The following is a 15,857-nucleotide window of genomic DNA, read 5'->3' as shown; positions in this document are numbered from 1 at the left end:
TTGAGTGAGCTACTGGCCAGAGTCACATGGTGCTGAGCTGAAATGCCTCCAGCTCCGGGGATTGAACCGTGATCCCCGGAGCTGAAAATCAGCCACTCTTGCCGCTGCACCACACCTCGTAATAGGGCCCTTAGTGCTGACAAGGAGTTATTAGTACTGCGTCAAGGGAAGAAAGATTTCATGGCTTATGTAACCACATTCAGCAGGTTAGTAGCAGAAACCTCAAGGCCTCCTTTCTGACAAGGGCAGAAAAATGAATTAAAGGATGTCTTTGCCCAAATAAAACTGCAACAAAAAAGCTGCACTGATTTGATAAATCTTACTCTATGCCTAAATCATAGGCTTTTCGATAGATCAATAGACAAAAAAGAGGAGAAAAAGTTCTCCCCCAGTTTGACATACACAGAACTTCCACTTCTAGAAGTGAGCATGGAACCGACCACGGGAAATAGGGGTAGTTATGTCATCTCTTTCAAAGGAGCAAAAAAATGCTTCAAGGCAGAACAGTCGGTATTTATATTGTAGGAAAAAGGGACATTTTGTAAAAGAGTGTCCCACAAAACCCAACGGGAAACACTTTTTAGATTCTAGAAAAAGGGTTGCAAACTCATCAATCCTCCCGGTGGAAAACGAACAAGCTCAGTTCTAAGGGAAGGGATGGGCTTTATCTATCACTGCATACCATCCTTAATAGTTGGCCTCAAGGGGTACATTTTCTCTCATGTAAATATCCAGCAAACTGTAAGGGTTAATAAAATAGAACGTTACACGGTGGCCTCAGGGGCCAATGAACATTTTGCGGATCATGGAATAGTGACAATGTTGGGAATACCATGACTCACAAAAATAACCCCTGCAGTGGTTCGTGCTGTAGATGGCAAATCATTGACTTCTGGGCCAATCTAGGAACACACTAGCCTAGTGACACTAGAATATACATCGTATCAAGCGAGTCATGAAGAGGAACTTCACTTTAACAAAGCCGATGCCCCACAATATTGTTTCATTCTAGGCATGTTGTGGCTGGTGAAGTACAATGCCTCAATTGATAGAAAGGGAAAGGTTCTTCAATTCCAATCAGCTGAGTGCCTTGAACTTTGTTTTAGATACCCATTACACCCATCACTGGCTCTTTCTGCCACGTTGTGCATTGCTACTGCAGCAGAGAAAGAGACTGAGCTCCCAGACATATATCAACATCTGGAAGATATATTTAGTGAAGAATAGGCTGAGACACTTCCCCCACATAAGCTGTATTTATCCCCCAGGGCCTCTTTTTGTAGCGTTAGGATATATGAATTATCTGAACAAGAAACTAGACATCTTTGTGCTTCTCTTGACAAATACCTAGCTAATAGGTTCATAAGGGCTTTCTGAGCTCCATCTGCTTTGCCTCTGTTTTTCATTCCAAAAGCTATTGGGGATCTCTGCGCTTGTATCCATCATGGAGTGCTGAATACGAACACTGTAAAACAGATTTCCATTGCCTCTCATTCCAGTATTACTTGACCAAGTTAAAAAGGCCCAGGTCTATACCAAACTGAATCTAAGGGGAGCTTACCACTTGGTTAGAATGCAGGAGGGAGAAGAATGGAAAAAAACATTTAACCCCTTCGAAGCTAATGACGAGCTGGGCTCGTCATGGCGCTTACCTGCCGTGCGCGGATGACAAGGCCAGCTCGTCATGATTTATGGGATTTTTGTTTTTTTAGCGCAGGACGGGAAAACGCCTAGCAGCCATGTGGTTAAGCCCCCTTTCAGCTGTTTCAATACACAGTCATGTTGTTTTGGCTTTGTAACACCCCTGCAGCCTTTCTGTTATTCCTAAAGTATATCTTGAAAGAATTCTTGAATCATTCTATCATTGCGCATATTGATGACATTTTGATTTACTCTGATGAAGAAGCCTCTCTCATGGAACATGAAACTTCTGTATTGTTGTTCCTGAGGAAGACATAACCTATTCTGTAAGGTAAGCAAGTGTGAGTTTTATGTTCTTGAGGTGGAATTTCTTGGGGTAAGGTTAATAACTTCTGGTATGAGAACATCAAAATTTAAAATTAGAACTGTTCAGGATGGTTTGCTCCAAAAAGTGTTTGAGATGTGTAATGCATGTTATGGTTTGCAAACTACTATTGCTGGTTTATTGAGCAGTTTTCACATATTGAGGCTTCCATTAACCATTTGCTTAGAATTCTGTTTTCCATTTGACTGGACTCAAAATGCTGAAGGAGTATTGAATTTTCTAAAAAGGGTTATCAATTCTGCCCCTGTTCTGGTTATTCCTAATCCTGACAAGCCTTTAATTGTAGAGGCGGATGTCTCAAGTGTTTAAATTGGGGCAGTTTTGTCTCAACAAGATTTGAAAAACGGTCAACTTCACCCACTAGCCTTTTTATCCAGGAAGTTAACCACAGCGGAACTCACCTGTACTGTTGCAGAAAAAGAGCTATTGGCCATAAGAGGGGCTTTCCAAGAATGGAAACTCTATCTATGAGGGGAGGACTAAACAAAACGTGACAGTGTATTCATATCATAGGAACCTTCAGTTCACGAAGTCTGCTCATCAACTCTCCCCTCAACTGCTCTGATGGATGCAATTCTTTGCAGATTTTGACTTTATAGTGACCTTTCACCCCGGATGCATAAAAAACGGCAGAAGTGCTATCACATCATAATTCAGGCAGCACCACCCCCAGCGAGACCTTGAAAACATATTAGTGTTGATTTTGTTACTGGAACTCTGTAAGATCATGGACAATCAGCAATTTTAGTAGTAATCAACAGTTAAACCAAGCTAGGGACTTTTGTTCCTTGTTAACATCTACTGACCACTAGCCAACTAGCCCATATTTTGCTAGCCAGTGTGGTACGATTATGTGGGTTGCTTGAAGTCCTCCTATGGTTAAGGGGCATCAGTTCACTGCCCGATTCAGGCAGACCTGGGGCAAGGTCCTGCATAGCTCATCTGACTTATCCACAAGTTTCCACCCAAGTACGGATGCTCAAGTGAAGTGTTTATATCAGACCCTGCTTAAAATATTATGTACGTAATTATGTTACAGAGGTCACTGATTTGTGGGTTGAGTTATTATGGTTAGCGGAATTAGCATGTAATATTGCTTCTCACAGATCCAGAGAAACATCTCCCTTCTATGCAACAAATGGCTTTCATTCTCACACACTTACTATTTCAATATAATTTGATTATACCCAATTTTCTGAATGGTACTAAACATATTAAAACAATCTGAGAAAGATCCATACTCATCTTGAAATGGCTAAAAAAAATCCAGAAGAAATGGGAAGATCGTCTCCAATGAGTGGGTCCCAACTATTGAGTAGGGGATAATTCCTAGCTATCCACAAACAACATGCATTTCAAATTCAATAGCATGTTTTACCTGAAGTTTGTTGGTCCATTTGTAATCCTGAATACAGAAATGTTTAAATTAAAACTGCCACCTTCACTTCAGATTCAGCCAATGTTCCATAACAGTCTATTGAAACCAGCTGCAGCAAGGAGGTATCATGCTCCACCACTGCTCCTTGAAGACAGTAGTCTGAAGTACAACATCTATTGAACTCTAAGTGATGAGGCTGCCACCTCTGTTGTCTTTCATCTTGGAAAGGCGCTCAGTGGACAGGGACTCCTGGCAGCGAGCACCAACATTCATGCCCCATCAGTGTTTTGATAATTTCACAGACATTTCCCTCATAAACCAGGACATCAGATGCACTTGGGAGGGGGAAATAGTGTCAGGGCCAGGGTCCCTGTGACAGCCATTGCCTACGTGTCTGCAGTTCCCAAATATCCTGGAGTCTTCGGGTCCCTAATCATGCCCCATTAGTTTAGGAAGTTGTCGTTGCAATGCTCAAAATGGCTAGGCAGCACTAAATGGAAGGCACAAAGCCCAAAGCATAGAGGGTTGACATTTTTGGTGATTAAATTGATTTAAAGCACTAGACTTTTATATAATATCTCTCCTTTTCTTCATGAGGGTATATGGTACCACCAATTTCTAGGAACTACTTGTCCCAAACTCTTGTACGGCCATCTTGGGTGGGGCACACGTATAAACGAGGGCCTCATCATATAGAAGGCAAGCGTTATTCTGTATCTTTGCATGAAGAGGGATCTTTGTTGGTCTTTCTGCTTTTCTCCATTGCCACAGGGAAAAACATGGATGTACAGAGGACTACGCCTGAGTCCAAGGTAATGAGTGCTTAGTGCACCATTTTTATTGTGTAAATAGAACTGTATTATGAGCCTTTTGCATAAATGATTTGCCTTAGAGAAGTATGAGGAAATGATTTGCCCACATTTTTCCTTGAGATTTTGAGGAGGGGCACTCCGATTTCTGTTCCTTAAGACTTTTTGTGTGAAAGAGTCCTCTTTTTTGGCTAAAGAAAACATTGAGACAGGGATCTCTACACTAAAGATAATGGCGCAGTATAACTAACCTCTATGCTTGAGACAACTTGGTATTTTATTCTTCAATTAAGAGGGTCTGAAAAGCTTTCACTGAATAAGGCAAAAGCTTGAAAGAGAATAAAAGGACTATGAGAAAACAGATTAGATGACTCCCTTATACGTTGCCCTAACAACTTTTTGTTGTGGTATGTATTACACTGTTAGTGAAATCAAGTAGTTTGTGTTATTGAAAAAGGGCAAGAAATCTAAATATCATAGGGTATTCATGAGAAACTTTTCTTTCAGTTGGAACGACCTCTGATTGTCAGAAATCTCTGTGATAATACAGAGAGGAAGAACCTAAGGGGCATATGCACAAGAACGTGCAGTAACTATCGCCATAGTAATTTATCAGCAGAAAAGTTAGCACGCCTAACCCCAATTATTATCGCCGTGATAGCGGGGCATTCACAAGCCTGCGCTACATGGTGATAATTACAATGAACAGCAGAGAAAGCAGGCAACAACAACATCGCAATGGCAATAGTTATTCCTGTGTTAGAAGGCTAGAGCTGTGGATCGGCACATCAGCTCCAGGAAACTTACCTTTCTCAACCCAGGAGATATTGCATTGCGAACATTGCCCTACAAATATTAGGATGTGAGGGTTGGGATATGTGAGGGTTGGGATATGTGAGTGTTGTAACCGGAGGTCTCTGGTTGGCACAGGTATGCACTTGTGACAAGCAAGGACCCTCAGCTCCACGTCAGGGCAAGAGAACTACTCCTTTGAATAACCCCTGCTCACCCTATAGGTAGTGTGGCACGAGCAGACAAGGCTAATCATCAGGGCGATAGTAAGTTAAGCATTCATGATCACACACAGTAAACCCACTGACCCACCACAAAGGGACACCAGTTGTATGGTTGTATCAAAAATACGTATACTTTATATAAAAGATAGATTCAAGCAGGATTATCACAAGACCAGAATAACGTTTAGTAACTTGAGGTCACCAGATTACAATAGGCAAACTTAGTGTTTCAGTGTACATTGTTTAGCAAGGTACGATGACAGAGAAATAAGGATGTTGTGGACCCTGGATCCGATATGAACTCGAGACGGAGTTCACGTGTACCTTGCTGGTGGAAGTCCGAGGCGTTTCTGGCGCGGATACTTGTGAGGGCGGACCCCGAACGAGGCCGACGGTTCTCCAGAGGTTCTGACGTAAATAATTAATTTACTCTCTTAATTTCTATGCAGGTAAGTACTTAATCAATAATAACTCAATCAGAATGAAGGAAAACAGAGTCCGTGGTGTAAGAGTTTCTAAGGGTTTTATTCCTCATAAAAGGAATCAGGATATCATGTTCTGACCACCACACAGGGTGTCAGAAGGGATAGATGAGCGCGCTCTCGTTTATTGACAATACATAGCTTATATACTTGATTTACATCATAATGTTCAATGTAAGAGGCGTAACAGCTGAGAGAAGACAAGATAACAGTATACACGTGGTATTAGTACATCATCAAGAGGCGTAAACTAGGCGTAAACTAGAGGTGTGTGCTAGAAACGTCACTGATAGGTGACGCAAGTGGGTGGCACCAAGGGGTGGTGCTAACAGAATGTTGCAATGTCAGCAGAAATCGGAAGCTTGGATGCGCGCGCAGCTGCATGACGTGTAATTGGAGGGGTGCAGGGGACTTGACATTTACACTGACGGAAAGAGACAGAAGTCTGGCATGTCAGATCAACTTGTACTTTTATCGTATCTGATATCTGATGTTTAGGACTATACTATCTGGGCGGAAAGGTCTCTAGGGTAGAAGCTGTTCTATGCTAACTGTGGATGCGTGTATGAGCGCCTAAGTGTCTACATGTGAAGCGAGGGGGCACGGGGCCTTCCATGGAAGCATGGCAACGGAGGCTATGAATTACTTGCATTAAGACAAGTCGGCCCTTTAGCCCTGTAGCTGAGGAAGGATGTTTACTGAAGCTAGCAGGCTGGAATGTATTCTCGGGGGGCGGAACAGATAACTCGAAGGTTATAGTCAGTCTTGGCAGAAAGCAGGCTTGAGCTGAGCGCGAGGGGCCGCGCTGAATGTAGGACAGAGTTCACGAGTACAGAGGTAGCCTGGGCAGAGCCAGGAGCCACAAAAGAGGTTCAGATGGCAGGAATTCAGGGCCTACTCTGGCTAGAGCAGGAAAAAGTAAAAAGTGTATTACAAAAAGACGGTGGCATAGCATATTTAGGAACAGGCTATATAATCCATTCATGGTGCATCTGAAAGAGGACAAGTTAACGGTGGACGCAAATGTATTTGCGTCTTCATAGCTGGTACAGGAGGGAAGTTACATGCACTTTAACTCGTACATGGAGTCGGTGGGGTACGCGCTAGGGAACATAACTTGACCATAAAATTTATATTACCTCATTCCCTCCTTGTTCCCTACGGACCCTTCATGATATATCGATCCTCATAAATCGATCGGTTTGTTCTTGTAACATTATATGTTCATCTTTCTTTCTTTGACTGTTTGAGAGACAACTGGAATGCTCAATGCAGGATGTGGCACACAGTCCACATATCGCTGGCCCACACTGTAGGCACAGGCAGCAACTGAATACTATAACAAGGCCAATGCCTAGGAATGATAAGATCTTCCATCCCCAAGCGGATAACGTTGTCCAGAACCAACCGGACCAAGTCCAGGTGCCTGGATTCTGATGTATCTGATTTGCAATTTTATGCAAACGGGTAATAGCTTGATAGACAGATGGTGCGTTTTGTGGAATGAAAACACAGCAACTTGACCCGATGACCTTACAGGCTCCACCTCTATCTGCCAAGATGACGTCAATCACAAGACGATTTTGAAGGACAACAACCCGCATAGCAGATTGCTCCTCAGTTAAGTTACCTAAGGCGGAGGCAGTTTCATGTACTACTGCTTCAAGTGTTCTGGTTAATCTGCGTATCAATTTACTGTTTTGGACAGGTCCTAAAAAGAAAAAGAATCCTTTATTGAAATCAGTGTACTGTTCCCATGCCGTTTCTGTGTAGTCGACAAGTGGAATATCTCTTTTGGGTCTATTCTGTACTAGATTCGTATTTCTATGATAATCAGGGGGAGCTAGAAAAACAGGTGGCAGAAGGAATGCAATGTAACAGGTACCATCCCAATCTGGAGGCAAACGTATGTATGCGGTATGACCACAAACAAAGTAGGAATGACTGGTAGCTTTAAAGGACGATTTACCATGGTCACTGAACTCGACCACAGTAGTGCATTTACTATGACCTACGTGTACTGAACCTTTCTTGCTAACACATAATTCACCTGTAACTGGTAATACTAACATATGGGGCAGAACTGGAGCAGTCTCGGATTCAACAGTAAGGATCATAAGGCTAATTGTGTAATTACCTAATCCATATACTTCATTTTCTAGATCAGTTCCTATTCGAGTGGGAAGTCCCTCTTTATCAGGGTAACAGACGTTGAGCAGGACTAAGTTCAAGTTTCCCCAAACCCAGCCCCCATCGAAAACAGCAATATCGGGATCTAAGGAATTAATTATTTTGAACCATGCTCCACAGGAGCCATTGTGAGTGAACGGGTACGGAAAGAGGGGCAGAGCTCCCTTGTAATTCTGGTAGGGAGGGAGTCGGCCACATATCCAACAGTCTGTAGCATTATTTGTCTGATGGGAGTGGTGTAACATACTAATGAATGTATTGTTGCGCAGCGCAAGTCTGTAAGAGAGTTCATGTGCAGGAAGTTCACTAAAAGTGTGTTCAGCAGAGACATTGTAAGCAGATTGTTCACGCCTGAAAATAGGCCAATATATAGGTAGCAGAATGCTGGCAATAATAATTAAAATACTTAGAAAAAACATTATTAACAACGTCACTATACAGTGACTGCGCAGTGATTTGCAGTAAGTACGTTTTTTTGCTTCTCTCTCTCTCTCTCTATCTCGATCTAGGGGATACATGTCAGAAACTATTTAACCGATTCACCTAGGGGAGGACTTAAACAATTAAACTGTCTGACTTGCTAGATCGGAGCTTCATACGGTAAAGTTCTTGGGAAGTCTTTTCTCGTTTAGAGACGGTAACGTCTTGTGCTTCAACACAGTCTTTGGTGGGGGTGGACGAGTCAGAGTCCTGTTTCAGTCCGTTTTTTAGTTCATTGCAAAGTTTGATGTGACTCGTGTGGACCCACCCCTTTCTCCCCTCGATCTTCACGGCGGTCCTGGTGGTAAGGAGGACGGTCTTCGGAGACTTCCAGCGGGGCTCCAGCGGACTTTTCTGGTCGAAATTCCGGACGAGAACCAGGTCCCCAGGACGGACCTCATGCGCCTTCACATCGGTGTTGTCAGGGAAGGCTGCGGCAACCTGTGAACGACATGATTGGAGTGCAGACATCAAGGAGGCAAGGTAATCTGTCAACATATTACAATCAACATCAGTGATCTTTTTCGGAATGGGCGTCCCCCACATATTCGGTGGTCTGCCAAAGACCACTTCGTATGGAGATAGCCCTGATCTTGAGTGGGCGACCATTCTCATATAGAATAGTGCCACGGGCAGGGCCACTATCCAGTCGACCCCTTTTTCCTGACAGATCTTGGCAAGGCGGATTTTTAGTGTCTGATTATGCCTTTCTACAAGGCCAGCTGCTTCGGGATGTCGGACACAGTGGAACCTCCACTGATATCCTAGCAAAAGGGAAACTTGTCTCATCAACTCGGACGAGAACGGTTGTCCGTTATCTGAATACACGACACGGGGCAAACCGTACCGTGGGAAGAATTCACGAACCAACTGTCTGGCAGTGGTCGGAGCAGTGTAGTCTGGGACTGGGTATGCTTCGGTCCAGCGGGACAGAGCACAAACAATTACAAGGACATACTTAAATCCTCGGCAGCTATTCATCTGGATATAATCCATCTGGAGGACTTCAAAAGGGTGATCGGGAGGATGAAATCCTCCTTGCTCTACAGGGACGCTTTTACCTGGATTGAACTGACAACAGATCATGCAAGTACGCACTTTCTGTTTTGCTGCTGCTCGTAAGTGTTTGTTGTACCAGAGATTCTGTAAACTGTCTAACATCGCCTTCTCTCCTAGATGTGCCGGGCTATGTGCTGTATTTATCATGACTTGAACCATTGAGTCGGGGAGAAACCATATAGATTTTTCCTTCGTCACCCAGCCTTGATCTGTCTGAATCCCTCCTAGTTCAGTCCATTTCTTTATCTCGTCTGAAGTAGCATGTGTTTGGATATCAATTACGTCTAGGGTGGGATCTCTAACTGCCATACACTGTGTCGGTACTATTGTCTTTGTCACATCAGTAGTCTGGGTGTGAGTCAGTGCTGTATGTTTTGCTGTCTGGTCTGCCAGGTCATTACCCTGGGAAACGGAATCTGTAACTTTAGTATGTGCCTTACATTTCATGACTGATATGCCCGAGGGCAAATGTATTGCTTCTAACAGTGCTTGAATGAGGGGACCATGCTGTATCTTGGCCCCATGAGAAGTCAGAAAACCTCGTTCTTGCCAGAGGACTCCGAAGTCGTGTACAACTCCGAAGGCATAACGGGAATCAGTATATATGTTAACATTTCTGTTCTTGGCAAGAATACAAGCTTGGGTCAGAGCGATGAGCTCGGCTGCTTGAGCAGACAGTGTATCAATACGATGTGTTTCTTTAACTTCAGTTTCAGTGGTCACGGCATACGCGGCCACTAATTCTCCTGTACTTGTCCTCATACATGAACCGTCCACATAAAGTGTCAGGTCTGGATTTGTCAATGGAACATCTGTTAAGTCTCGTCTGGGTTTTGTTACTGCATTAATAATTTCTATACAATCATGTGAGACTGGATCTGTCACACTTGTGGGTAACAGTGTTGCTGGATTCAGGATGCTGCAACGTCTGATTTCTATGTGTGGCTGGAATAGTGTTAATTCATAACCTGTCAGTCGTGCTATAGTCAAGTGTTGAGTCTGGGTTCTGTTTAACAAAACCTCTACAGAATGTGGAACTTGTACTGTTAACTGATGACCTAAAACAATTGAATCACTCTGTCTGATTGCTAACGCTGTTGCTGCTACTGACTTTAAGCACGCAGGGAGTGCTTGAGCTACTGAATCCAATGTACTAGAAAAATAAGCACAAGGCTTATGTGAACCTGCTTGATCTTGAGTGAGGACAGACAACGCTGTACCATCACGTTCTGTAACAAAAAGTGTAAACGGTTTGTTGTAACATGGTGTCGCTAAAACTGGTGCTTGACATAATGCTTTCTTTAAGTCTTCAAAAGCTTGTGTATGTTCCTGAGTCCAAGGGAGGACAGTCGAAGTCGCTGCCTCCTGTGTCGTTAACTGTATGAGTGGCTTGGCTAGAAATGCATACTGGGGAATCCATTGTCTGCAGTACGAGGTGAGGCCTATGAAGGCCCGCACTTCCTTTTGTGTCTTGGGTTGCGGCATGTTCACAATTAACTGAATGCGATCGGGAGTGAGCTGTCTCCCCACTTTGGACAGCAAGTGACCCAAGTACACAACTTGCTGAACACAGAATTGTAGCTTCGAAGGAGACACCTTGTGTCCCTTGTCGGCCAGAAAATGTAAAACTGTCAATGATGCTTTTTCACATTCGTGTTCACTTCGTGCGGTGATCAGCAGATCATCGACGTATTGCAGTAAAGCGGTGTTAACTGGCATTTGAATACAATCTAGTTGTCTTTTCAGTGCTTGACTATAGATGCTGGGGCTTTCTGTGAATCCTTGAGGTGCGCGCGAAAATTTGAAACTGCGTCCATTTAAACTGAATCCGAAGAGATATTGGCTCTCTGGATCAATAGGCACGCTGAAGAAGGCGTTCTTGAGATCAATTACAGTAAAGAACGTTGCTTCTGAATCAATAGCAGTCAATAAGGATGAGATATCGGGGACCACAGGATACTGTGGGATAATGCATTTATTTAATTCTCGAAGATCAATCACCAGCCGATATACTGGCGGTGCATTGGGATCTGTACGTTTAAGAATCGGAATGATGGGTGAATTACAGATATTGGAGTCGGTCTCGACGACCACTCCTTGGGCAATGAGCTCTTCAATGATTTTCAGTAAAGCCACTACAGCATCGGGTGGTAACTTGTATTGTCTGATTCTGGGTAATACAACACCTGCCTTGAGTGTAACGCGGTATGGTGTAATGTGCATACATCCTACATCTGTTGGGCCTTTTGCCCACAAGTAATCAGGTACATTTTTTAATCTGACGTCAAACTCACGCAAAACGTAATGGCCCTTGAAATCCCGCAGAAAGAGTCTAACTCCCTCCGGGGAACAGCAGATTATAGCTCCTAGAGCCTTCAATGTTTTAATTCCTAACAGATTTTCTGGACATGATTTCGTGAGTAACAGGTCTGTAACGCGTGATAATGGACCCACAGCCAGGGGAACTGGTTCTGATACTTCATTTACAATAGGCTGTCCTGAAAAACCAAGGGAAACATTTTGTGAGCCTGAGAGGGGTGCCCCTGGAACTTCGTCATGACTTATTGTGGTGCGACTTGCCCCTGTGTCAATTAAAAACTTTCTGTCTTTTCCTAATACTTGACTATGTACATAAGGACCTTCTTGATCCACGGGAATCTCAATAAGAGGCAAGCCACCTTCCCTCTCTAGGCTGTTTCATGTATATCGGGAATATTCGGGGTAAGCAGACTGAGCATACTGGTACATCTGTTGTGAAACTTGTTGAGTTGCAGCAATGGGCTGTGGCTGTGGTACTGCTACGGTCTGTGCTGTCTGTGCGGATGCATGCAGAGGCTGTGTATTCTGTGTAGACTGGTGCTGGTTATGGTCTTGTCTAGGCGGATGCGGTCTTTCTTTAGTTTTACCTGTCGCTATGTTATGTTTCAGAACTGGGCATTCGTGTACGTAGTGACCTGGCTGCTTGCAATAATTGCATGTCCCTTTAACAGGAGCTGCAGTGTGACTTGTCTGGGTCGTACCTTTTCTGTGACTGTCGGATGGAACCGTTTGAGCTACTAACATTTTCATTTTCGTGTCTTTCATACGTTTTTGTTCCTGATCTTGTTCTTCTCTAATTCTGTTCTGGTGATATTGTAACATTTGTAACATCTGTGATGGCGTGTTTGCTTGCCATGTACTCTCGACTTTATATACTCTATTTTTAACTAACGGTAGGGAATTCTCGACTAACTTCGATACAAAAAGATGTGGGTACGACTCGCTACTTGGCTGGAGGCCACTATTGATAATAAAACATTTCTCGAATCTTGAATAGAAGTCACTAGTATCTTCATCATGTTTCTGTTTACAGGACGAGATTGCATCCCAATCCTCCTTTCTAGTTGTCAATAATCTGGGCAGGACCTGTACTATCAAACCTGGTAATGCTTTAGTTTTGTCCCCAAGGCCTAACCCTGGGACCCGTTTCTTTTCCTCTTCCTCTATTTCTGCCCAGGCAATCTTTGTGTCTCCCACCTCCCATTCCTTTTCCTTTAATTTCTCGAATATACCCGTGGGCAATAACACTTTCAACATTTTCATGATATCATCATACGTGTAATCTCCCATCAGTAACATGTCTTTAAGCTCTCTATGGAAACCTGCAGGGTCTTTATCATGGCATGGTACTAGTTTCTTCATTTCTAACAGTTCTAATTTAGTCAGAGGCGTGTGTACATACACGCGTTTCAAAACCTTATCCTCACCCATTACAGGGTGTACTTCTCGTAAGGGGTTCTGACTTTCAATACCACCCCCGCATTGCATGTGGTACATTTTCCTTTCTGGAGGTGGGGCGGGAACATATTCAGAGCTTACAAAGGTATCATATCTGTGTCGCTGTTCTAGAATTATTTGAATTAATTTAGTGCTTGGACCTCTCCATCTATCCATCAGTAGTGCTTCTAGTGTTTCGTGTAAGGGACCTGGATCGGAATAATGTTTTCTGTATTTGATAAGAAGGTGCTGAATCATGTATACACCTGCTAATTTCTGTTCGTCGGGGGAGAGGTTCAGAAATGTCTGTGCTACGGTATCATCATTATATATGTCTGCATTCTCGGCCCATGATACAGCTGATCGGGCGAGTTCTTGTTCATCCATAGAATTGAGTACGTGGTACCCAACTCGATCTCGAAGCCTTTTATCAGTTTCCTGGAACTGATGCTCAGCGGAGTTCGGATTTGTTAAGGCAGAGAAGAAAACTCTCTTGCTCTCTGGACGGATACCCTTCCTAAGGTAAGTTCCCTTACCTACATATGCTATTGTTCCTACATTTCTTTCGTGTTCTTCAGATTCTTCTTCCTCCTCCTCGGAAGCCTTTTCTTTCTCTTTCTGGTGTACTGCTATCACTGCTTTCCTAATTTTCTTGTACATAGAGTCTATGCAATTTTGTCTGTCATGTTTTCCATCAGCTATATTTTGACCCCACTTGTTCAATGCGTCTAACTCACTCTGATCTGTTCCGGGCCTGTCTCGTTCTCTTATTAGACAATTTATGAAAAATCGTAGTATCAGTGCTTGTATGGCAACTTTCTGTTTCTCCATGGCATCCTTAATACTGTCAGGGTCTTTCCCTGTCTGAACAAACTCATATATTCTATCTAGACGATCCTTCATTCCTGCATAACATAACAAGCTATCCGTAGCAGATCTTAGCCGTAATGATGCTAATATCATTAAATCGTCCCTTCCGGGCACTGGATCATATCTACAGACTGACATGTTTTCTTTTAATGCGTCTAGGCGGGATGAATTAGAGGAGTGGGGAGACCTGTACGTGAAAGGACTCTGCATATCTCTGAGATTGAATCTGTGAGTTGGTGGCGGGGTCTGAGGACCCGCGGTCGCACCTCCTGAAGCGGAAACTTGTGCATTACCTCCCTGCGGAGTCTGTATCTGGACTGGAATTTGTCGTTTAGGTGGATCGGGTAAACGTGGTTTCGGCAGGTCCGTTTTGAGTACGGGAAGTGGCGGGGCTGGCGGAACAGGAGAAGTCTGTTGTGGTACCGGCGGAACATGACCTGGGGGTGGAGTGCCACCCCCGTCCCTGTCTGTAGGCAGGGCACGAACAGGCAGATTGGTGTAAGCTGGTGCTACATCTTCTAGGTAGGAATTTAGGAATATGTCTTTAGTAGTTTTGTGCATTACTTTAGTTGGAACTAATGGTGACGGCAGGTTTTTCGGTATTTCTGAAATGGCGTCAGGTGTACCCTCGGCCAAAAGATACATGTTGTTCACTTGACTATTTCGGATGCGATCTATTTGTTCTGATTTTACTCGAATTCCTTCAGTAACTAATTCGTTTTCTTGAGCCTTTTCTGATTCTTTAAGTCTGTCTTCTCTACGGAGTGCTCTTTCAGCACGTTTATGTGATTCCTTACGCCAAAATTCTATGGCGTCTTTCTGAGATTGTCTGGCTTTCTTTTTCCGTAATACCTCTTCTACCTTTATGATGCACTCGGCATCCCATGTTCCGTTAACTGGCCATCGGTATCTTTCCTCTAGGTGCTTGGTATAATCGGTCCATAACTCTAGATACAGGATGGCGTCTATGCCATGCTTATTATACATAAAATTACCTGGAGTGTCCCTAGGGGGGATTGGAATTTCTTCCTCTAATATCCCTTTCCTAGTTCCTATCTGCTTTAACTTGTTGAAAAACGGCATTGTGCCTACTTGATACTGAAATGCTTGATCCTTGATACTTAATTTCGACTGTAACTATTTATACAAGAAAACACAATAATGCACAAAAACAATCACATTCATACCACGACATTAATTACAAAAACATTTAAAACATAGATGACTACCCCTCTATACTAGGTGTACTGCTCAACAGTACAGATACACTGTGGTAACAGTGCAAAAATGCAGAAATTCGGAATACTAGATATACTGCTAAACAGTACAGATACACTGCCTAAAAACAGTGCAGACCGGACTTGCGTACCCAAACCCGTCTAGATACGACCCAGCAATGGTACTCACCGGGAAGCACGGAAAACAGAAGGCCTCGGAAAACTCGACTGGACTCGACTCGGAACTTCGGAAAACTTCGGAATGACTTCGGAAAACTTCGGAAAACTTCGGAAAACTGGTGGGCCTCTTCACACCTCGGACCTTGCTTCTTTCGGCTGGGCTCTGGTCGGGATCCTCCGCACTCCTCACCGCCTCGTCTGGGCACTGATTGCAGTCTTCGTCACCTCCGTGGGTCAGAGGGAGATGCAGGAAATCCTGCCAGTACACGTGTGTTCCATCTAACTGATGGCAGGGGACACAGTATGCAACGCGCCAACCGGCGCGTGAGGTGGGGGAGGGGTCCCTATTCGGGCGCCAAAATGACGTAAATAATTAATTTACTCTCTTAATTTC

This window comes from Lissotriton vulgaris, chromosome 3_1 (assembly GCF_964263255.1).
Source record: "Lissotriton vulgaris chromosome 3_1, aLisVul1.2, whole genome shotgun sequence".
NCBI classification, from domain to species: Eukaryota; Metazoa; Chordata; class Amphibia; order Caudata; family Salamandridae; genus Lissotriton; species Lissotriton vulgaris.
Note: the sequence above shows the minus strand (reverse complement) of the source record.